The sequence below is a fragment of the Anas platyrhynchos genome, chromosome 4 (assembly GCF_047663525.1).
Source record: "Anas platyrhynchos isolate ZD024472 breed Pekin duck chromosome 4, IASCAAS_PekinDuck_T2T, whole genome shotgun sequence".
Taxonomy (NCBI): Eukaryota; Metazoa; Chordata; class Aves; order Anseriformes; family Anatidae; genus Anas; species Anas platyrhynchos.
The window spans coordinates 76,837,349-76,861,329 of NC_092590.1; the positions used below are offsets into that span (position 1 = coordinate 76,837,349).

Consider the following 23,981-nt stretch of genomic DNA (forward strand, 5'->3'; position numbering starts at 1 on the left):
ATATATATATTAATATATTATATGTAATATATATATTAAATATATATATTTATATATGTAAATATAATTTATCTATAAATATATAATTGATATCTTGTACATCTGCCTCCTCCTGTCCTTCCTTATTCCTAATCTTCCTCCTCCTCTTCCTCCTTCCTATATATATAAATATATATATATAAATATATGAATAAAAAATATATAAAAATATATAAAAATATAAATTAAACATAAATATTAAATATTAGGACAAATATTCGTCACTGGGAGGGGAGCGACGCCCCACCCCATCACTACCCCAACCCCGGGCTGGATGGCGCTCCGCAATTAGCCGGAGCGCCTAATGAACATCCCCCATGCCAATGACCCCCCCCCCCCATTACCCACCAGCGGGGCGCGCCAATTCCCCTTTAGCCCCGCCCCCTTTGCGTTAGCCCCGCCCCTAACCCCGCCCCTTCGGCCTTGGCCACGCCCCCCTGGCGCAGCGCGCCCCGCCTGCGGCCGCACCATGGCGGCGGCGGCACCGGCAGCGGGCGGGCGGCGGCGGGGGCGCCGCTGAGGGCCCGGAGCCCTCCCCCCCTTGGAGCCCCCTCCCCAAAACGAGACCGAGGAGGAGGAGGAGGACGAGGAGGAGGTGACGGCGGCTCCAGCCCCAGCCCCGGCTCGGCCCCGCTGTTGCTTTCTCCCTTCTCCCCCCCCCCCCCCCCCGCGGCCCGTCAATGGTCGCGGCCGCCGCGGCCTCGCAGCGAGCGGAGCGGCGGAAAGCGGGGGGAAAACGGGGGGAGCCCAGCGGGTGCCCGGGGGGTGCCCGCCCGGCCCCGCTGCGCGCAGGTGAGAGGGGAAAGGGGGGGACAGGGAGAGGGAGGGGGGGGTGGGGGGGTCCTGTACATCCTCCTCCTCCTCCTCCTCCTTCTCCTCCTTCTCCTTCTCCTTCTTCTTCTTCTTCTTCTGCCCTTCCTTATTCCCAGTCTTCCTCCTCTTCCTCCTCCTCCTTCCTAATCTTCCTCCTCCTCCTCCTCCTCCTCCTCCTCTTCCTCCTTCCTAAGCTTCTTCCTCCTCTTCCTCCTCTTTCTCCTCCTCTCCTCCCAGATCTTCCCTCCCCACCTCCTCTTCTTCACCCCCCTCTTCTTCCCAATCTTCCTCCGCTTCCTAATTTTCCTCCTCTTCCTCCTCATCTTCCTCCTCTTCCTCCCCTTCCCGCTCTTCTTACTCCTCTCATCTCCTTCCTAATCTTCCTTCTCCACCTCCTCTTCTTCCCAATATCCCTCCTCCTCATCATCATCTTCCTTCCCCTATTTTTCCAAGTCTTCCTCATCTTCCTCTTCTTCCCAGTCTTCCTCATCTTCATCCCCTCCTCTTCCTCCTCTTCCTCCTCCTCTTCTTCCTAATCTTCCTCATCTTCCTCCCCTTCCCGCTCTTCTTACTCCTCTCTCCTCCTCCTCTTCCTAATTTTCCTTCTCCACCTCCTCTTCTTCCCACTATTTCTCCTCCTCCTCCTCATCTTCCTTCCCCTATTTTTCCAAGTCTTCCTCCTATTCCTCCTCATCTTCCTCCTTCTATCTTTCCTAGTCTTCCAAATCTTCCTCCACTTCTTCCTTCCTCCTCCTCTTCCTCCTCCTCTTCCCAATATTCTTCCTCCTCATCTTCCTCTTAGTCTTCCTCATCATATTCCTCCTCCTCTTCCTTCCTCATCTTCCTCCTCCTCTTCTTCTTTTTCCTCCTCTTCCCCATGTCTGCACGGGCTTTCCCCCATTAACCATCCCCAGCACAGGATTTGGGATGGGGTCACCACTATGGGGCCAGCACCGCCAGCCCCCGCCCCACGCGTGAGCCATGGCTTGGGGCCGGGGACCCTCCCACTTACCCCATTAGATGCTATGGGATTGCTGACAGCTCCCACCCTGATATCAGGGCCCTAAAACTTTACGGGGCTGGCGTGCACCCGAGGGCTTTGCCGGGCGCTCCCACACTCACCCCCGCTCCTCCTTTCTCAGCGTAGATGTCAGCAAGGATGGAAAATGTGACAGGAAGGAAGGGAAGCTCGGTTTATTTTTTATTTTATTTTTTATTTTTTTTTCCTCCTGCTAAATATGGAGCGACGTTAAAACCCCGAAGAGCGGCGCGGGAAGGAATCCCAGCCCAGCTGGGAAGTTTCGCAAGGAGCAGCGGGGCCGTGCCCAGAGCTTCGGGAATCCCCCCCCACTCCCCCATCCCTTGGCGGGGGTGCTCCGAAAATATTCAGGGATTTGGTTTTCCATCCGTGCTTTGGGACAAATTTTATAGGGGAGAGATGGGGAGGACCCCGGCGGTACCACCATCCCCCTCTGCTCGCTGTGGGGTTTCTTGGATTTGTTCGCAACCCAAATTTTTTCCTTTTAAACCCAACCCAACGCCTCGTCTGTTCCCGCTGCTGCGGTGGAAACCTTTTAAATGGGAGCAGGTAGGAAATGTCTGTGTCCGTGGGCTGATTCATCCCGTTGCCCTTAACCCCTTCTCTGCTGCTGCCGGGCTGCTTTTAGGGCCGTCGGAGGTTTTGCTCCCAACCCCTCCAGGTATTGGGATTTCCTCGCCAAACGCTGCTGTGTGCCTGGTGTTTCGGGGTGGAACTGGGGTCGGGGCGCTCTGAATTGGGTAACAGGAGCATCCTATTAATCCCGAGGAGGGATTAATATTTGATATTAATATTTAATTAAATACAGGGGGTGCGCGCCGTGGTGCTTAATCAGTGCACGCAGGGATTAGGGGCAGATTTCCCCATAAGTAAGCGGTTCCCTGAGTGTCCGGGGTGATTTTTTTGCATCTTCCCTATGAACAGCTGGTCCTCGGCGTGGCTAAAGGACCTTCCTATTCCTCCTGCAGCCGTAAGTGTGTCAGCCAGCTTTATCCTGGCTGTTTTCCTTTTGATAAACCCATAAAAAACCTTGAAGCCCCCTTCTCGGGCACGGCAAGTATCCAAACGGTTGTCAAGTGGCTCAGCCTCAATTTTTCTCCGTCTGACTCCTTTAGGAACCCTCGAATTTCACCAGTCTGCTCCTGGAAGCTGGTGGTGAACGTCTCTGTGCCTCCATCCCCTATTCCCTAGTGGGATTTTTGGGGTTGGGGAGTGGAGATGAGGGGTGGAGGTCTCCTTGGGACACCGGTGAGGCTGTTGGGGTTGGGGGCGAGCTCTTTTGGTGGCAGAAATCAGGATTTGGGAGCAGAGCGTGGCTGCTGGTGAGTCCCACCACGCTGGGAGCGTGGAGGCGGCGGCGCTAAACCCAACAACGGGCGAGAAAACCCCAAATCCCTCAGGCTGGCCGCCCGCCTGCTCGCTGGGGCGCGCGGGGCCGCGTGCCGTTGGAGCCGTGTTTATGTTGCAGGAGCTGGCGGGGAATGAATGAGCCACGGCTACAGAGCAGGAGGCACTTGGGGAAAAGCCTTGGGGCAAATCCTTGGGGAAAAACCTGCTTGTCCCCTCCCCAAAATAAGAATTTTTGTCGCCTGGCTCAAGCCGTGGCTTTTTTTCTGCTCCGTTTGGGCAGGCAGCCTCCTTCCCCTCACCCTCCTGCCCCGGATTCGTAACGCTGGGGGGTCCGAAACGCTTCGAGGCTGGAACAGAAATGAATAAAAACCCGCTGGAGGCCCGAGCGGAGAGGTCCCGGGGAGCTGGAGCCGCAGAGCAGCGTTACGAACGGAGCTGGACGTGCTGCAGCTTGCCGGCTTGGCAGATCCGCGTTGGGTAAGGGTGACGGGCAGCCCGGGCTCAGGTCTGAGCAGGGAATCCAGCAGCACCCGAACGCTTTCTGGCTCGGCGAGCCTCCCCTTTGGATGCCTGCCTGCCCCTGCTATCCCCGCCCGGAGGTTTCGAAATGACTGGGATCCTTGGGATGATCGAAAACCCGAGGGTTTGGCTCAATTCGGGCTCCACCCCGGGGTTTTGGAGAGCGTGACACCGGCTCCAAATCCCGCTGTTGATGGCGTGCGCCCCGTTGGGCACCTCTTGCTTCCCCCTCTGAAGCAGCAATCGTGTCCTCGGGGGGCTTTCAAATCAGCTTCAGCGTGACCCGAAGAGAGGTGTGGGCACATCTGCGGAAGGTTTTCTGTTTACTCATCCTCAAAAAAAAAAAAGGAGAGGAAAGGGAGGACCTGCAGAAGCGCCGCGGGCCGGGCGGCGTGAGCTGGGAAGATCCGAGAGTTGGTGTGCGGAGAAAATGTGGGGCTGAGAGGCTGGAGGAGAGCTGCCGGAGAAGGAAGGGAGTTGGGGGAAGGAGCAGCGTGCCTTGGCGGCGAGAAGAGGTCGGAGGAGGAGAAGCCAAGGGTGAAATTCAGGTGGGATGGCGAGGCAGAAGGCACCGCGAGGGCAGCACGGCGGCCGTAGGAGCTTCTGAGCGGCAGCGCTCAGCCCTCGGGGAAGGAAAGCTGCTGAGTGAGAGGAGAACTATGAGGAACACAATCTGCTTTTGGTAAAAAAAAATAAAAAAAATAAGAAAGGAAAAGCATTTTAGTGGTTTCCACGGATTCCAGCGGCGCTCTGGGAAAGGGGCAGCCTTTTGTTCCAGGCACCGAGCGCGGTGCGGGGATGTGCTGGCACCAAACCTGAGGGTCCGGGCTGTTTCCTGAGGGTGCAAAATTTCCCTCGCTGCTTCCAGGCCAGCGGATAATCCCCTCCGTTTTGTTCCAGCAGCGAAGCACCGAGGGATGTGCCGGAGGAGCTGGAAAAGAAAAGGGTTTTGCGTTTGGGTGAGCGGATCCACCAAAACCTCTGGATTTCACCCGTTTCCAAACTGGCTGCTGTGCAGCACAGAGCCTCGGAGGTGGGAATTCCTTCCTGTGCACGTGGTCAGGCAGTCTGTAAGCAGAAATACGGCCCCAAATCTCCCCCCATCCCTCCGTGGTGCCGGGTCAGCAGGGCGCTGCTTTCCGCCCCCCGCTCCTCCTAGGAGAGGCGAGTGCCACATCTCCCAAACGATGAATGCGGGATGAATGGAAACGAGTTGGGAATGAATAAGAAATCGGGGACGCGCGGATAATCCTCCAGATTTTCTCTCGAGGAGGCTTTAAACCTATTTAGTTACAGACAGAGAGATGTTCTTAATCCCAGGCGCCGTGTACAATTTGCATCCTCATTCAGCCGGCAGGTCGGGGGCGAGGCAGGGTCTTTGACTCGGTGGCAGGGGCTTGTTTTTGGGTACTCTGGTGGCTGGAAAACCACCTTGGAGGTGTTGTTGTGTGTCGATTGCTGTCTGAATTTGCATTTGGGCTCCGGCAGCCTGCACAGGCTGGCAAAATCACCCCGGGCAGGCTGTCCACCTGCTCCTAGGGTGATGGAAGAACCTTTTCTGCAGCACTACCTTCTTATAAAAATCTTTAACCAGCTCATCTGGCATCATTTTCATTCCTGGACTCATCTAATTGCTTAGGTAATATTTTATTTTATTTTTTTTACTTCAAATCCGGCGGGGAGCTGGGGGTGAGAGCTCCAACCCAGCCCCTAGTGGGGACTTTGGGGCAGTTTGAGGCGAAGTTTCTCGCTTATCTATGGAGATAAATGAGAAAGGATGAGCCTGAGTTTGATTTCCATCATCCAGCAGTTATAGGATTAGTGGCACGGAGAAGGTGCTGTGCCTACCAGGAGCTTCATTTCGGGCTGTTCGGTGTCCCAGAGCTTAAGAAACGTGGTGCAGAACGGAGATTTAAGGGAACTCTATGCTTGGTGTTGAATTTTTCTGGCTATAGGGTTGAAGATCCATTTAGGGGGTTGAGTAAGCATCAGGAACATAAAACTGCCTTCAGGCTGCCCTCCTTTCTGCAGCCTTTGCTCTGGAAGGAATCACGGTTCTCCTACTGCTTTCCCTTGACTTTTATTTATTTATTTTTATTTTATTAAGTCTTTTCTTGCATGAGAGCCAGGCTGCACCAAGCCTGCAGTGACCCAACCCCATCATTTGGGCTTGGGCTGCCGACCTGCATCCCTGTTACCCAAGAGCTGCCCCAGCAGAAGTCTGCCACTATTTCAAGTCCCCCTAAAAATAAGTCTTTTGGGGACCTTTTGTAGCTCTTCAGTGTTCTCCTGTGTATTTTACGGCCCCAATTTATCTGTGGTCGTCTGATGTGCCCCCAAATGACCCCTGGGTGCTACGTTAGAGTCAATTTTATCATTTTTTATAACCTTACCTCACCTGGTTTTGGAAGCTGGGATCTAATTTCGCTTTGAAGCGGTCAAATCATTGAATAAAATGCTTTAAAGCTTACGAAGGATTCAAAGCACCTTCTCCAAGTCGCTCCCGTGGTGGGTCTGACCCCAAACCCTGCCTGCGGGCTCTGTCCCGGTTGCAGGGGCGCTGGGCACAAGTCGGAGACCTGGGGAAAATGGGGATGGAGAGGTATGGAGAGGAGGAACTGGCTGTTTGCAGTGCCTAAACCCATTCTTATTAATGAAAGAGCCGCTTTAGTCCATGTCTGAGCCCAGGTTTGGTTTGTCCTGGTGTGGACCTAGCTCTGAAATCCATGGGTTTGGGATTATTTCCTTGCCTTTTTGCCACAGACCCCGGCACAGAGGATGCGTTATTAAGAATAAGGCGCCAAACCTCATCATCTTTCAAAGTCAGGCTTAGCTGATTTCAGTGCTTTGCTCCTGTTGGCACGTAGCAGAGGTGAGCCGATGCAAGATTTTGGTGTTTTGGGGTTTTTAAAAGCTTATTTCTCCGTTCCCTCTTTCCCGCACGTGCCAGACCGAGTCTGATTTAGGCTGAGCCAGCTCAGGCAGGGGCGGCCGTGGGATTGCCTGGGCACGGGGTGGTGGAGAAGGGAATTTGCTCCTGGTTTCACTTATTTATCCTTAACATCTGATGCGGAGGACCCCGAGTAACCCACAGCAGGGCTTGTGACTGCGCCGGGTGCCCCGACCGCCTGCCTTCCCCTCCTTCTGCTGGGAGGAGGTGGAAATGTGGAAAGCAGATGTGACCCGCCGAGGAGATCTTGTTTAACTCTCTGGATCCAGCTGTTCCCAGCTTGTAGGGCTAATTTCCACCCCGGGTTATCCAAGAACTACATCTCACAAGATGTGTCGGGGACGAGGAGCTGAAGCTCCCTTAATTTTAGCCCCGTGCGTGTTGCTTTAGTCAAGGAAATTCGGATATTTTTTCTAAGACGGCTTTCTGGGAGGGATGCTCTTCCCTTGCAGGAAGGCAGGGGCAGCCCCAAAATCTTCTTGGCATGTGAGCAGCGAGCTCTGAAGGACGGGTCTGAGCTTCCCTAACTCCATGTGAAAAGCAAGCTGTTCCTGCAGCCCCTGCCGGCTGCCGTGTGACGGGAGATGCTGTAATCAGGCTGCGCCGCTAATTGCCTTTATGATGGGAAAGGCAGAAGAGCCTGAAATTAAAAAAAAAAAAAAAAAGTTAAAAAAAAAAAAACAAAACAAAACCAAAAAACCAACATTGCTTTTGACATTTGCAATCGGTCTGGGCAAAGCATTAGGAAACGGCGTGCTCCGGGGGCCGAGGTGATCTCATCCATCTGATTTTAAAGCAACAAGCTCCCGTGGAAACTCTTTTTTTTTTTCTGTGCCTATTCCAACGCTGCTGCCCTGCTCTCCCCCACACACCGTCTTGGTGTAGCCAGCGAGCCTGGTTAAATTTTTGGGCTTGTTTTTTGTGCTCCTATCTACTTTAGCCCCGTTCCCAAGTAATCAGTAGGAAAGGAAGAGGAAGAAAAGCTGCTGGAAGCGCTCTGGAAATCTGCCTGCATCCAGAGGAAAGCTGCTCGCCTTCATGTAGCTCACCCCACACCTTGGCTCTTAAGGCTCCTGTAGGGTTTCCAGCCCTATAGGGACGTGTCAGGGTGAGGGTCCAGCATTCATCAGTGCTTTCTGGGCTTATTTTTGAGAGAAAGGTCTGGCGAATGGATCTGTGAACTTGAATTTCGCCGTCGCTGCTCCGTCGTTCCTTGGACGAAGCGATCCTGATGCCTGATGCTCCCCCTGCTTTAAAAACCCCAATTCTCCCTCCTGGTGGACCCGTGGGGTTGTGCAGGCTGGAGCTGGGCCAGGGCAAACCCCAAGGGTCAGACGGCCCCGGAGCTGTGGGATATTGGAGCCAGAGCCCTGCAGCTCGGGGAGGGATTTTGCTGCGCTCGCAGGATCCTCCCCGCTCCTCTCTGTGGCCACCCCCTGGGTGGGATTGAGCCCAGGGGGGCTCGGTGTTGCCCGTGGCTTGTTTGCATCCCAACTGCACCAAATTCCTGAAGGTTTCCCTTCAGTAAGGGTTTGGTTTTCCCCCGTTTGGCTTGGTCGAGGCGCTGGGCTCATTCCTCCTGCGTAATCCGCGGTGTGGCTCGGGCTTTCCCCAGGGGCTGCTGCTCGCTCGCTCCCATTCTTCCTCCCTCCTGCTACACGCGGAGAGGACGAGAGGCTGAATTTCCAACCTCTGATTCGTGCTGGGGTGTTCAGGCGTGCATGAAGCAACAGAAGAGACGCTTACGTGGAATCGAGCGCATCCCCTCTGCCTCTGGGGGCTTTAAAACTGTTGAAAGACTTCAATTTTGGTGAAAGCCACCCAGAGGAGTGAAACCCTGCGTCCTCCTGACCCGGGAAGAAAAGAAAACTGAATCTCGAGCAGGCGGAGTTGTGGTGGTGTTTTTTTCGTTAGCTGGGGTAAATGAGCACCCCAGGGCTCCCAGCAGCGTGTGCTCAGTGGCTTCCTGCTGTTCTGCAGCCTTGTAAACGAGCAGAGCTTGCCCTTGCCTCTGTCCCAGTGCCGGTTTTCCTACCGACCCCTTCCCTTTCCCATTTCCAAGTGGCAGAAGCAGCTTGCCCTGCTTGCTGCGGGCGCTCCCTGTGCCTCTCCATCTCCCCCGTCCCATCCCTGGCTCTGCACAGCGATGGAGAGGTCCCGCTCCTAGGTTTTAGTACTCATTTTTTATTATTATTGCTTCCTTCAAAGCTTTTAGAGACGGAGTGTGCGTTTGCAGGAGTGTCGGGATGCTTCGTGTTGGCAGGACGCTGCGGTGTGGCTCTTCCAAACCTGAATTTTGGGCATCCTGGCTCCAAGCGGTGGCCTCAGGGAGCTCCAGCTGGGCTCTCCACGGATAAATCTTCATAAATCATCGTTCAGCACTTCATTTGGGTTGATTGCCATGTCACTTAAAGCACGACAGAGTAAATAACGTGAGCATTTATGGGGTCGTGGCTTTACGGTGCCTACCTAAAGCCAGGCAGAACGGCCGATTTAGGGCAAACTCACAGCGAACTCCTGCATTTGTAGGGTTTTTTTTTGTAAGGCCTCAGTGTCTCGGGCCCATCCTTTGCATCCAGGACGTTCACATCTCTCGTCGCTCGTCCCTTCTGCCTCCGAGGAGAACATAAGGACGCGTGGGGATGCTGCAGGGGAGCGCGTGTGCCCGGCTGCCTTGGGCTTGTCAGCACGCAGCGAGCGCCGTATGGAAAAGGGTGCTCGTGGGTACGGGAAGCAGCCGGGCTGAAGGCAAAGCAGATGGGGCGCACAGACTGAACGAGCCTGTTGAGTTTGTGCTTTATGAATTAGCCACGTTATCAGGAGTCATCTGTATTTTTCTTTCTTTTTTTTTTTTTTTTTTTTTTCTCCCTCTTTTCAAACCAGTTCTTCTCGCTTCTCGGCCCGCGGAGCGCTAATGAGGAGCGCGGCGTGAAGCTGGGAGGTTTGTAGGGCGCTGCTTGTTTGTGTTGGTGCGGGTTAACGCTGTGAAACCCGGGCTGACAGCCCCAAATGTCCCCTTTTGGGGCCACCGGCACCCTCTCGGGAGCGTGCCACCGGCCGTGTGAGCGCCTCCGTGCCATGGGGCGAGCTGCCCGGGGGCATCGTGCACCCCTGGGTGGTGGCTGGATAAACTCGTGGAAGGGTCCCGTGGCCAAAAGGAGTCCGTGCTGGAGCCTGGGAGGTATTTTGGGGTGAAAATACCAAAATGGACAGCGCTGAGCAGAGCCTGGCTCTGGACTCCCCGCACCTCCCTGTGGGGCTTGGTAGGCACGGAGGGGATCCCAAACCCTCCTTGGAGGGGATCCCAAACCCTCCTCGTCCCCAAACCGAGCAGCCCCAGCTCTCCCTTGTGCCTGCACGGTGTCAGCCACCCTAACGGGGTGCTGCTGGCTCGTATCAGCGAGTTCATCAAGTCCCTGGGCACAGGGATGCTTCCTTCCTCCTTTTTTTATTCCAGGTTCCTCGCTGCTGCTGAAGGGACGTGGGGCTCGGTTACCTGCCCTGCCTGGTGCCTGCGAAGATTAAACCCCAAATAACCCTTAAAAGGGTGGCGAAGCATTAGAGGCACAGGATGAGCAGCGCGGGTCTGGTTTGAACCCAAAACTTTTAATTTTTGCCTGGCAGCTCGGGCAGAGCAAGGTGCCAGGCAAAACTCAGCCTCTGTCGGGGCTGACAATCCCCCACGTGTTTTCATTACAACCTTTCCATTTTTTTCCCTTTTTATTTTTTTTTAATAGGTCTTTTCCGGCTTGACTCATTCTCGCTGTAATTGTAACCTTTGCTCCTGGGTGGGAAAAACAATTATTTGGCAGGGCATCGGGCTGGGAGTGGGGTTTTGTCGCTGCCTTTCGGCTTGGCGTTTGGCAGGTCGCTTTTTTAGGAGCGTTTTGGGGCTGGAGGTTGTGGTCCTGGTCCTCAGAGGTTAAGAGAGCCGGGCTTATGGCTCCGTAAATTTATAGATTTTATAGATTAGGAGAAAAATGGTGAATCTGGGTGCAGCTGGCATGTTTGGAGACCTGTGTTCTTTACCAAAAATGATTTTTTTTAAGCTAAGATCAAGCTGGGATCCCAAGAAACTTTGCTCTTTGAGCAGCCAATGCTGGAACCTCCTGGGGATGCTCCTGGTCGAGGTGTTGTGTCCCCATCCCTTTTTTCACCCTTTTTTTTTTGATATCGATGGGGACCCGAGCCCCTGAGCCAGGCTCTGAGTCTCGCATCCCATTTTGGGGAAGAAGAGGGGACACCAAAGCTTGTTGGGTGCCTTCTTTTGCGTAATTCTTGCGTTCTTGCAGGTGGGGTTTGGGGACATTCAGGGTTTTCAGAGATCTGGGGACGGGTCCAGCCCTCTGTAGGGGGATTTGTGTGTGTAACAGAGCGAGATTTCACAACCTGTGCCTGGTTGTTGGATGCAGAGCTGTTTTCTCTCCGTTTTCTCCCCTCGCTTCCTCCTTTCACCTTCCCAGATGTCTCCTCGGAGCAAACGCCCGGGATTTTTATTGTTCTGCTCCTTTTCTTTCTGGGATAAATGCGTTTTGTTTGATTTTTTTCCTGAAGCCTGGTTTCCTAGAGCTCTGCAAAACGCTGGCCTTTGAAGGATTTGTTGTAAAAGGCCGGGGAGGGAATCCTAATTCAGGTGCATCTCGTTATCTTTTCCTTCTCTAATTATCTCTTCATCCTTTAAGGACCGACCGAAGCTACGAACGAAGGACGCTCATTTCTGGCTGTGAATGCAGGGTTAATTCTTAAACAAAGCTGCTTCAGAACGGCTTTTTTAGGCTTTTTTTTTTTAATCTTTAGGGGGAAGGAAGGCGCAGAGCTCCTAAACAAACAGCACCCAAACAAAACGCAGCCTTGGGCTGTCATTGCCGGTGGATCCCTGCGTGATTTTGCTTTCCCCCAGCCGAGCGGGTGGGTTTGTTGTGAATTCTCGCCCTGCTCTGATTTGATTTTTTATTTCATTTTTTTGGCAGCCCTGGGAGTTCCTTAAACCTCCTCTGCGAGAGGCTCCTGAGCACGGAGCTGCCTCCGGGCTCCTTTGGCTTGGCTTCGAGCTTCTGCTTCCAGATCCCTGCCCCGCTCCCTCTGCTGCTGGCTGGGCTGGGGTTGGAGCACCCCGCTGCTTCCCCACCCCAGTTTGAACTGGTCGGACTGGGAACCCAGGCTCTCCCATCACTTTCAGGAGGAACCCAGCTGTATCCGAAACCCTCGCATCTTTTGGGCAGCTTCTTGGCTTTGGAGGCTGGAAAAAATCAAAGCTCAAAAAAAAAATCAAAGTATTACCCAAGGAAATAGGGGAAAATTCTCCCTGCTGCCTTTTCCCTCTCGTTTCTCGTTCATTTGCCCGGCCCTAATTGGGCTGTGATTGATCACTGGCTGAGCCCCAGCACCCATTTGGGGTTTGGGTGATGGGATTTGGGAGCGGTGAGATGGGAAGGGGTCGCTCTGTGCTGCTGGGATGCTGCGGTCGGGTGGTTTACACTGCAGGCAGTCCCTCTGAAGTCAACGGGATTTGGAAAGCGTGAAAATCAGCACGGGATCGGGCATTTTCCTAGAAAAAATGGGGAATATTTTATGTTGCTTGCATATAAATTGCTTGTAATCAGCCTGCAGAGACACAGTGGGTCCTTCTAATCGCACGGTCACCCCTTGCACTCCCAAAGTTTTTCTCCTTCTTGTTTTAAACCCCTGGAAAAATAAATTCATGGGGGATTTCCATGGATGCTGGCAGGCTGGGGAGCTGTGGTGTCACCGTGGCGAGGAGCTGGGCTCATTTTCACCTTCTCTCTCATTTGGAGGCTCCGGGGTAATTAGAGGGAGCCTGCCCTGCTGCACGGCCGGGCTGGGAGCTGCCGTCAGCAGGCTTGGGTGCCTTGGAGGGGAATGCAAAGCAGTGGGGTGGGCGGCCGGGGACGAGGGAGCAGATGCTGAGCTGCTTCCTGCCTGCGTCTGCAGCACGAGTCCCTTAGGACTTGCAAAATACCAAGAATTGAGCTCTCGAGTGCAGGTGGAGGAGCTGCCGTGGCAAAACGTCGCGGTGGAGCGGGGATATTGAGCCCCCAGCTCCGTGCCGGGCACAAATGGGATTTTGCTGTCTGTAGGTGCTGGATGTGGAGCTCCATGCCCAAAGAGATGTGTTTGGGGCTCACCTGTGCTGCTACGGCTGGGATTGGGGGTTAAATTTCACCGGGATTTTTTATATTTATATATATATTTTTTGATATATGTGTATGCTTATAAAACTGCGTGGCTGAGAAAAATCGCCGGGCCCCATTGACCTCGTTGCCAAGGGGATAATTCACCCGTCCCTCCAGCAGCTTGACGCAAGAGCTGGTGTTTTCCTGGCCTCCCCAGTGCCGTGCCCACACCTCCAGGAGAGCCGCCTCTGCTCCCTCAGATGGCCCGGGCGATACATCCCTGATTCGGCCCCGGAGCGATTTCCGCGAGCCGAGCGGGGCTTTGAAGGCGCCTCGTTGCTCATCAGCCCTGCAGATGGAAGGGAAAAGGTCCGGCTCCTCTTCCCATCGTGCTGGCTGACCACAGGGTACCGCAAACCTTGCCTGGAAGAGGGGCTGAGGCCGTGTTCCCGGTAGCACTCCAGGTTCGGATGCGAAATTTGGCATAGCTGGAGATCTTCCCAGCTGTAGGGCAAGCGTGGTCCTCGTGCTGTCTGTAGGACAGCACAAAGCTGGGTTTAATTAGGTGAGCAGGCAGCTTTAGGCTTGTCCGAGCTGTGCTCTTCAGCTTTCTTCAACCCTCCGTGGCTTCTGCAGGCTGGGGTGCCTCCAGGTGAGCTCCTGGTCCGGGATCTCCGTGCGCTTAATTCACGCCCAGCTTGGTGGGATGGTCCCTGTCATTCCCAACCCCCCTCCAGCCTTTGGGACAAGAAAGTAAAATAAAATACGAAATAAAACATCTGATCTGTGGGTGCCAGTTATAACGGGGTGCTTTTTTCTTGCAGGGTGCCTTGGGAATAATCATTGGCCTTGCTAAGGATCAGCCACGTGCCAGTGGGATCCCCAAGCAGAGAGCTTTGGCCGTCTGCCGGGGAGGCGAGCAGCTGGAGGAGCGTCCCTTTTGAGGTAAGGCAGCCACCTTAACGGGGTGCTTTTAGGGTCTCCAGCCTTTCTAGGTTTACGAGCTGCTGGATTCAGAGCTCTGAGCCTTACAGCATCCGCACGGCGAAGCCTGCGCTCCGTCTTCCCCGCGTTTGAGCTGAACGAGCAGAGTTTGCTTAAGCCGGGGGGGTTCCTTTGTTTTGATGCGAGCCTTTTGTTAATCCCGTGCTTCATTTTTATTGAATGAAGATGTTAAATCACACTGCAAGGTGTGCAGAGCGTGGCGTTGATGTTTGCAGTGTTTTAAAGAGGGTTTTTCTCAAGGCTTTGCTGCTTTGAGCGCACAAACGAGCGCCGAGTGGAAATACGCCGCTCTCTGCCATCACCTGGGTGCGTAATCCTAGCATCAGGGGGCTAGTTAAGGAGGAGGAAAGAGGAAAAAAAAAACCTTTTTGATGCAGAGGAGGTCATGGAGGATGAAGGAAGGTTGTGGAGTAGGGAGCGATGTTACCCAGCGTGGTGGCGAGTTAAAAACCGCCCTCCAGCAGGGAGGCTGTGGGCAACTGCTCTGAATGGAGCTCTTCCCATGGTCTGACTGGAGGAGGACTTTGAGAAATGGTATTAAAAAAAAATAAATAAATCTTGCTGCCAGGTTGCTTGCTGGGAATTTGATGCCAGCCGAAATGGATTTGGTGCTCGGGTTGCGTTTCTGGAGCAGCAAATGGAGATGCGTGTGTGAAACCTGGTGATTTTTACAAACAGGCTCTTTTCTTAAAGCGTTTTTTGTTGCTGGGGCTTTCATGTATGTAGGCTCACGCTGCCCGGGGATGAAGTTTGTATATGTGGTTTGGTATTTCCTTAAAACTTGCACATAGGTTCCTGTTGACGCTGCGAGCTTCGCAAACTTGACCAATTTATGGTTTCGCGCAGAAATTCTTCGAATTCTTTTGCAAACCCGGTGTGATAACCCCTGTTCCAAGCTGAAGGGACTTGCAGCTTTCATGGGGGGACTAAATGCTTCCCTTTGAATCCCTGTGATACTCAGCAGCGCGTTCCAGGTCCGTGAGTGTGTGTGTGTATGTCCTCAACTGAGTTTTGTGTTTTGCTACGTGTATTTTTCGTCTGCTTGGCTCCCTTTCTGATTTGGGGAAAAAGCTGATTGAGGTCAAGAGCTGAAATAACCCCCGGGGCTTACTGAGAAGTGGCGACTGTCCTAGAAGAGTGGCTTTGGTTCCTGGTGCATGTTTCCTCTGAACCCAGGGAAGGATTAAGCTCCATGAGGCTAAAGTGAGAGGTATGGAAGAAAATTGCCCGCAATACCCACCCTTAATAGCCTCAGATGTGTTTTATACTTATTTTTTTCGATGTATAAAATGTATAGAACCCTTTTTAGAGAAGTGAGAGCCTGAGGATGCTCAAGTATCTCTCAAAACACTACAGGTTGTATCGTAATACAGTGCCTGTGTGCTCTGCTGCCTGCTCTCAGGCAGCAGCTTTCTCAGAAGACGCGCTCTGGATGTGCCTATCGAGGCCTCTCGGTGGTTTGGGGAGAAAAATTGGAAAAGCTGGACTCGCACAGAGAGGAGATGCTTTGGGAAGGGCTGCGTGGTTAGGCTGGCCAGCACAAAGTCTCGGAGAAATAACTGGTGTGTGTGGGAGGTTTGTGGCGAAGCCAGGCACGGATATGATGTTGGCTGGAGCTGAGCAGTGCAGAGCCGTGAGTAGACCAACAGTACTTACAATCCTTGGTGAGAACCTCCTGAACGAGGTGCAAGGCAAGTCGCTGGCTCTTTTTGTCAGCCCTTCCAGCACCGTCACGTTTATTCCAGCTCAGATTTCCCTTGGGGTGTGAAGCTGGCAGCCCAGGCAGTGTGCGTTTGCAGGGCGCAGGTAAGATTTCAGAGGTTGGATGTGAAACCTGAGGGATTCTGTGTTGGAAACCTTGGGCTCCCAGATATCTTCGTGCTCCCTTCTTCTGGAAGCTCCTCGGTAGAGATCTTGGGGCTCTCGTGGTTCCTGAAGCAGGATTTTTCTGATTGCTCTTCTGCTCTCACATCATCAGGAGCAGTGCCCCTCGCCTCCTACCTGTGGCTCCCATGGCAGGTGTTGCTGGAGCTGCTGTCTCCATCAGAGCTGCGTTTCCCTGGTGGACGAGCTACTGGAGAAGGAGGAGAACAGGGTTAAAAAGTGTTGCATGAAGAGTGCCATAATAAATATAGTCCTTTGATCAAAGTCAAAGGACCAAAGGTGGTAGCAAGGCAAGGTCGAGATTCTTCAAAACATTCATCTGAAAAAACGTTAATCTGAACTTTCCTCCCGCAAAAGAAGGACGATTAAATCAATCTCTCTGGGCTGTGCACGAGCTCAGTTCCCCACTTTCAAACAACCACAGGCAGCAGAACCCAAACCACGACGTGAGCAGAGGGAAGGAGGGCAGGGGATGGAAACAGCCCCACGGCACCGCTGCCTCCCCCTCGGTGCACGGTTGGGATCCCTCATCTCCTGCCTGGGCTGCTGGCACTCACTCAGCACCTCCAAGACATGCTCACTTTTCCAAAATAATGGCTTTCCAACATCCCAACAGCTTTATAAGAAGGGTGGGGGGGAAATACTGGGGCATAAGCGAGCATTGTTTGGGGTTTTCTCTCCGTGCCGCGGTGCCGCTCTCCTGCTCCCGTATGGGCTCTTCTCCTCCCCGAGCCTGGGGCCACCAGGCTTACATAAACAGTTGTGTTTAGAGAAATCGAGCGCATTGTTCAAAAACACTGTGGTATTTCAGTGTTGTGCTAGCCCAGAGGATGTGGCAGGGAGGCAGCTTTGGAGGAAATCGAGCTTTCAGAATCGGCGGCGAAGGCGAGCTGCGGGTCGGAAGCTGCGTTTTTAGGATTGGTGCCAGCAGACGTTTCTTGGAAACCCTTCCGCGTGCAGCAGGGCTGGAGGTCTTGATTTGAACTCGAGATGATAAACCACTGAGGTTTTGGCAGGGCAGCGTTGTTTGGATGCCTTGTTCTTGGCCTTTCTTGTTGGGTATATAGGTGAAAGCCCTGCCCGGGCTGGCTCAGAAACTTCCGTCCGAGTTCGCAGCAAACAATTTTCCACTGAATAAGGAAGTTTTTTTTTGTGAGTGAAACGTCTCTGGTTTTTTGGATGGAATTCTCCAGCCCTTTGGCAACACCCAGGCTATTTTTCTGAATCAGACCTACCCTCTAGGGGCATATTTTTTCTTCAAGCTGCTGTTCTTCTGTGTCTGTGCTCTCCGACAAGTAGTCTGGCTGCACGCTTCCTTGGCCCATAAGGGAAAAGATGTGTGGGTCACCTGCCTGTCTGCATCTCGTGTCCTTCATTTGAATATAAAATGTTTTTTTTTGTTGTAGTTGGTGGTATTTTTTTTTTCTGGTATATCTCTTTTGGGCAGAGAGCAGGGAATGGATATGTAATATCTTGACCAGATCCAGCACTGATGGTTTTTTCCCCCTTCAGCAGGAATCCTTCAGCACTGTTGCAATGGAAGTAACACTGACCACTACTATTTGCTTTTAAATTCCCCCAAATTATCCTCAATTCCTGATCATTTAGAGGTTTAGAGGCTTGCAACGTGGCAAATTGTGGAGGTAGCAGGGGGAACTCGCTCGTGGCCGCTCCTGGAGGCGAGTTACCCGCTTGCACCTTTGGGCACGTCCTCGTGCAGAGAGCAGCAATGCTCAGAGGTTTGGTTTTGGCTCCCCCAGAAGCTGGAGGAATATTTGAAGAATTAATGGAAAAGGGACAAATAGCAATTAGCCTTCAGCCTGGGTAAGACTTCTCTTGGTCTCTTTTTTTATACTGACTTCTCAGAATCCCGTCCTTTGATTTATCAGGACACCTTAAAATTTACATGGAGAAGAGGGGAAAAAAAATCTCTTCCTCACTGCAAGGGCTGATTTAGCATCTTTGAAACCCCCATGAGAGCAATTTGTCTGAATACCTTGAGGAGTGCAGAGAGCTGAGCCTAGCTGAGCTTGGTTGGAGCTCCCCCATATCAGCAAGAAGCAGTGGGAGCAGAAATCTTTTTTTTTTTCCAGTGACTGCACGGGCTAAGAAGGGAAATTTCCCGAAGGTTTGGCATACTCACTAACTTCTACTCTCCGAGGAGGCCCTGAGAAAAGGCAGTGGTGCTGGGAAGCTGGTAAGGGCAGGCAAGTAGGTGCACGCACCGGCACGCATACCCACGTAGACATGCACGGTGCTCTCCCAAATAGCCTACAACCTGAGAAAACGGAGATAAAATCAAAAGACAACCGACGTTAATTACGCTTTCAAGGCAATTGGAAATTGGAAAAATGCTGGGTTGAAATCCTGTGGGTTTTGTGTCCTCCCAGCGAGGTTTCTGGTGCTGAGCGTGGGGAGGAAGCCTTGGTGGCTGCGGTCGCTGGTGTTGTCAGTGGAGACTATCACCTCGTGCTGGGGTCAGATGATGACAGCTTTTGGGTTAGGGATGACACAGATGCTACCACCAAAACACAGTTATCATCTTCTTGTGTCAAATTCCGCCTTACACCACTTGGCTGCTCGCTGGATGTGTGCTTTCAGGGTGGAGGAAGCCTCTCCTTGCTCTTTAAACTGCACGACACAAATTTGGATTCAATATAAGCTTGGCTTTAGAGTAAAAACCAACAAGAAATCGTTCTGAAATACAACTGAACTTTTTCCACCCACACACTTTTCCGTTTCTTCCCTTTCACACAAAATCTGCCCTGCATTTTGTGTTTTGGACAATGGGGAGATGGCTAGCCTAACTTTGCATGCTGAATGAGCTTCCCAAAAGAGCCCTTAGAAGAATCACAGAATTATTAAGATTGGAAAAGACCTTCAAGGTTATCTGGTCCAACCAAGAAGGCACATCCTGAGGAGTCTTGGATGTCCTGGTGCTTTACAGAGGAATAGGGATGTGACCAAACTCTTCCAAATGCCAGATGTTGGACACCTGGGGCTTACAGGTGAGCTGGTGTGGAGTGTCCAATTTAGAAATCCATCGTGATGGGTCAGAGCCTTGCTTCCTGCGGTGTGAATTTGAGAAACAAAAGGAACAGCTGTGTGTAAAGAACCCAAGTCTTCGGGGAGATGACAAAATGCGGACATGAGAAGCTGTGTGGAACGGATCTTCTTGCCATGCCCTTCTGTGCTAGTGTGATCTGAGGCCAGGAGCTGACTTCACAATTTTTCCTGAAGTCATGTTGTGTTGAAGTACCATCGAACGTGAAATTGTACCAGGCATTTTCTACTTCGTTGGTTTGAGCATTCATTCAGGATTTTATTTACCAGTAGAAGCATGTGGTACTGTTCAGAAGCTAACACACGCTTGGTTTTTTATCCCTTAAGCTGGAAGATCTTCCTTCAAAGAATCATAAATAAAACAAGACAGCACATCGTAACAGATATTAGGGGATTTTTTTTTAAAAAGTCTGCTTTGGTATAGTTTTTTTCCTCTGGCATCTTCACTCGGGTTCTGCAATCAGTAATGCTGAGGAGGTTTTGTGGAAAGATGCAGGAGTTGATAGGACTTCCCCAAGGGTGAGAACTTCAAGAGCTGGGACACGAACGCTAATCTCATTAATTCCGGCTCCACACTTCACTATGAGATAATTATTCTGTTTGATTAATCCGCTCCATGCCTCTAAAGCCATAATGCTCCGTATGCATTGAGGAATCCTACTGCAAGTCCACATCTGAGCATCGAGGAGCTGTCTGCTACCCCTGGCACCTTTCTGCTTGCACTAAACTTCAGTACACATATGTGTGTATTAGCCTTGGCTGGCCTTAGTCTCATCTGATCACCAGAGCTGAAAAACTCTGTGTATTGCTCATTCTTCCTCGTTTTCACATAGAAAATAAATGAGAATTTAAAAATAGTGAGTAAAATGTTGTGTTCTTGCAGCTTAGTTCCTGCGGATACAAGAGTGGGAAGGGTGCGCCTCTTGTGTTTATCAGCCCGCTGTCCCAAGTAGCCTTCGAAACCATTGAGCAATTGCAGCCACGCTTGAGAAACCTCGAAATCTTCCAGTCTTGCAAGTGCCATGAGAACTGAGCAGCACGGAGGTTGGGTGGAGAGCTCAGCACACTTCCCAGGCTCGACGGAAGGGCTGCAGTGTGACCTTACCGCTTACCTGCCACCAGGGAATCATAGAATCAGGTTGGAAAAGACCAAATCCAGACATAACTTCAACAAATCCACATTTGGATCGTGCAGGATGACACCAACCTCCTGGCTGAGGTCGTGGTGCTCCCAGAGCCGTGTGTGATACTGGACAGTCATTCTGCCCCTCTTACCCTCTTGTACCTCTCTTGGCTTCATCTCTGCTCTCACGTCCTTCCAGGCAGCAGCAGATTTACTGACAGTCACTCACAAATCCAAAGTGGTGAGTAAATGCTGTCAGTGCCCCGCGGCTGGAGACCCCGGAGTATCTAATGCATCACATTGCGAGCTGTGAAATTGAGAATTCAGCCCAACTTTAATGCTTTCGCATCGTAAGCGGCAGAACTAATGCAGCTCAGCATACTAATGAGGGAGGGATTTATCGGAAAGTGCAGAGCTGGTAGGTAAATGGCAATGCTCAACGTTGCCCTAGGAACATTTCTGGGAGGCTCATCTCGCCCTCAGACCGGGTGGTGCAAGCAATGGAAGGAGCATTGCCAGCAGCACGGCCCCCAGAGGGAATCCGGCTTCAGGAGAAAAAGCCCAACTTGATGACTTTCAGGGAAATGGCCCAGAAAATAAAATCCCGTGTATAATTTATAAAAGATCTTAAGTACGGAAAGAGGAGTGGTTGATGTGGAACTGATTGTTCTTCCTGGGCAGAAAGTGGAGATGAAACTGAGAAGAGACCCGAGCCTGTGGTTTACCTCTGGGACAAGAAAGATGCCAACAGCTTACGTTAGCATTTAGGTGGTACAAAAATATTGGTAGTTCTGTTTTGAGAACCCCTTCCTTTCTTTAGTCCTGTGTAACAGAGTCACTGTCATCCATTACCTTTAATTGGAAAATGTCAATCTTACTGAATGTGTCATTTTTAACTTCCTCTACAGTTGGTAGAAAAGCGTTTAGAGCTAAAAAAGTGTTTAGGGCTAAAAGCAGGTGTTAGCATTTACCTGGAAATATGGACTGGAGAAGGCTCTGAGGTGCAAGATGTTTTTCACAACCTCCCTGGGCAGCCTGTCCCAGCGCTCCGTCACCCTCACCGTGAAGAAGTTCTTTCGTGTGTTGGTGCAGAACTGCCTGGGCTCCATTTTGTGGCCATTGCCCCTCATCCTATCCCCACAAACCACTGAAAAGAGGTCGACCAAACCCTTCTGTCTCCCACACTTCAGATATTGGTAAACATTGATAAGATCCCCCTCAGTCTTCTCTTCTCCAGGCTGAACAGCCCCAGGCCTCTCAGCCTTTCCTCACAGGGAGATGCTCCAGGCCCCGTACCATCTTTGTGGCCCTCTGCTGGCCTCTTTCCAGGAGATCCCTGCCTTTCTTGTACTGGGGAGCCCAGGAGTGGTGTAACAGCCAAATTCCTTGTATCCTAAATGTTTTTTTTCTGTCTGAACGGAGGCTTGGATGGAAGGCCTCCGACAGGGACCAAGGCTTTAGTTTAGGTTGAGCAATGCGCCTCTACCAACCAGCACACACACATTCTGCTTTAATTGCTTCACGTCTCCCCATCCAGCTTAATTGGTTTCCACCGAGAACGTGAAATTCCTGCCGGACAGCATCGTGCTGGATCCGGAGCAGAGCGTTGACACGACGTTGATGGGGAAGACGAAGGTTTGGAAGAGCCCGATGGGGAAATTACAGCGAACGAGGCCTTGTTGGCAACCAGCTCCCAGCTCCCAGTCCTCCATGGCACAATGCTCGACAATTATAGCAGCTTTCCCGGGTCAGGAAACGAATGCTGTGACTGCTGTATTCCTGTGTGTGATATTTATGACACACAATGTTATCTTTGTAATTGTTACGTATGCTTTTATGTAGCGCAATTAGGGTGGGACCGAGGTTAATGCTAATGTTAATGGTTTTCGTGTTCCTAATTTAGCCTCTGAATGCCTTCGTTCGGTAGGGAGTGAGTAACAAAAATTATTCATGCTATTGTACTGCTGTCACATCTGTGGTGCAGGGAGATGGCTACTGCACAGCCCAGATCGCCCAAGTCTTGGATTTGCCTGCTGAAAATCTCCTTTACTTGAGTTTTGGGGACTTAAGCCACACTGGGAAGTCCTCTGGGTCTTAACGGATGGACGTGCTCTGAAACCAAACCCTGGGCTTTGGGGGATGTCTGTCTGGGTGGACTTCAACCCAGCTGAGACATAGAAAATATTTATGATGTACTTGTTTGGAGAAGCTCACCTCTGACTTTTGCTTCACCTGAAAGTGCTCTTTTTCTGAAATATAAGTTATCCTGGAATTTCTTGGAAGTGTCTGGAAACGAGTGCAAAGTCCATGGGTATGTGGCTATAGGGCTCTTTTTTTCCCCCCATGAACTTCTGTAAGTTGGAATGTATCCGAGTACAGTTTTTTTTAGAAAATACCAAACTCGAAAAATCCCCAAATACCAGAAAATAGTCCAAAATATCAAGATTTTTAATACCTGTATATACTTCTTTTGTTTCGTGACTACTCCTAAGATACTTTTGCTCACCAAAGTTAGACAGAGAGGAGTGCCTTGCTTCCTAAGCGCTGGTTAGGATATGCAGAAAATGGGAAATAACAAAGATAGGAGACTGAGTTATTTTATTTATTCCATGGTGGCTGAAGGTGAGGGGTTGCTGTGGTCTTCAGGACTGGGTCCGTGCTGCTGCTGCTGGATCTTGTGGGGCCATTCTGCTGCAGCTTTTTTGGGAGGTAAGAGGTTACTGGGGTCCTCAGCCTCCTAACGGCTTGAATTTCATCTTTTTGCACCAAATTAAAGTTAAAATTACATCCAGGACCGGTTGTTTTTCTACAAACTGAATTTTTGCAGCCATTTTCTTCAGCGTTAGTGGAAGAAACTCACGCAGCCATTTTGCTGAGAATCAAACTTCGCTTTTCCTTTTTTTTTTTTTTTTTTAAATGATGTGCTCCGTTCACAAATACACAGCTTGTTTGCTGCAGACCTTTTGCTTTTCCTACAACCAGACCCAAACGGCTGCGCTCGGGAAGCACAAGAGGGTTGGCTCAATTGTGAAAGAAAAAGCTTCTGAGCTCGCTCTTCGTTGTGTACTTGCTCGCTTCTGGCCTCCAAGTCTTTCACAAAGCTGAGAAGCATCCCATGGGGCTGGAGCTGTCCCGGGGTGGTGGATTGAATGACTTAAATATCTTTTTTTTGGTCCGATTTGTGACTGTAGCTTTAATTTATTGCCTCCTCTGTAAGCCACAGATATGTTTGTCATTTGCAATTACATGGTAGGGGAAAAAAAAAAAAAAAAAAGAGCTTTATTTGGATTTTTAATTCATTCTTTTTGCCTTGGCGTTTGTTGCAGTGAAAGCTTTTCGTGAGGCTTATGGTGAGAGCTGGGCTGCAATAGCTGCTCACGTGGCCACAATGCTGCAAGCCCAAGGATAAGAAGGGGTTTTATGGCTTTGTAGAGACCGATTAATGCAACTTTCACCCAAGTCGATTTTGTGGGTCGAATATTTTGAAATTGTAGCTTCTTTAATCCCATACACCATCCTCCTAGTTTATTTTTTAAACCTGAAATGCAGCCTACAGGATCTGAGCTTCAGCTCCTCTTCCAAAGAGGCAGGGGGGCATCATCCGAAGCCGGGGGCATCCCCTGCTGCCCCTAACCCCGGAGATGATGCTGGCAGCTGGGTTTGTCCTTGCACATGGGGGATCATCACATACCTCAACGCAGCAAAAAGCCCGCTTGCTTAGCGTTTAACGCGACCTGAAATTGCTGACGCTGGGATTTCCATCCACGTGCAGCAGTTTCTCTCTTTTACTGAACCGGATCTGGTAGATTAAATGCTCGTTTTCAGAGGGGGGAGAAAATCGTGGTGCAAATCCGGTTTGGGATTTCGGTGACAAAATACTTTCACCAAATTTAGCGGGGTTTCGTGCGGGGATGGAACCCGTCAGTCTCTCCGAAGGGCAGTGGGGCTGAGCATTGCCTGGGTGGTTTCTGTATCAAACGCTTGAAGGATATTCGGTGTTCACATGAAGTGCAATCTTCTGTTTACCCAAAAGCTTTATTTTTATAGGGCTCTGTTGTTCCA

General features: G+C 51.3%; 1 protein-coding gene across 3 annotated transcripts in view; it reads left to right on the forward strand.

Annotated features, from left to right (window-relative positions):
• Window positions 1-489: 489 nt before the first annotated feature.
• The window catches only part of PTPRA (protein tyrosine phosphatase receptor type A), a 77,928-nt gene continuing 54,436 nt past the window's right edge, over window positions 490-23,981 (forward strand). For 2 of the 3 annotated variants that reach the window (XM_038178436.2, XM_038178437.2), the window contains exons 1-2: window positions 490-831; window positions 13,669-13,789. The gene's annotated coding sequence lies outside the window, so the exon portion shown is untranslated. The remainder of the gene's footprint in view (window positions 832-13,668; window positions 13,790-23,981) is intronic. The other variant, XM_072037896.1, reaches the window with a different exon arrangement.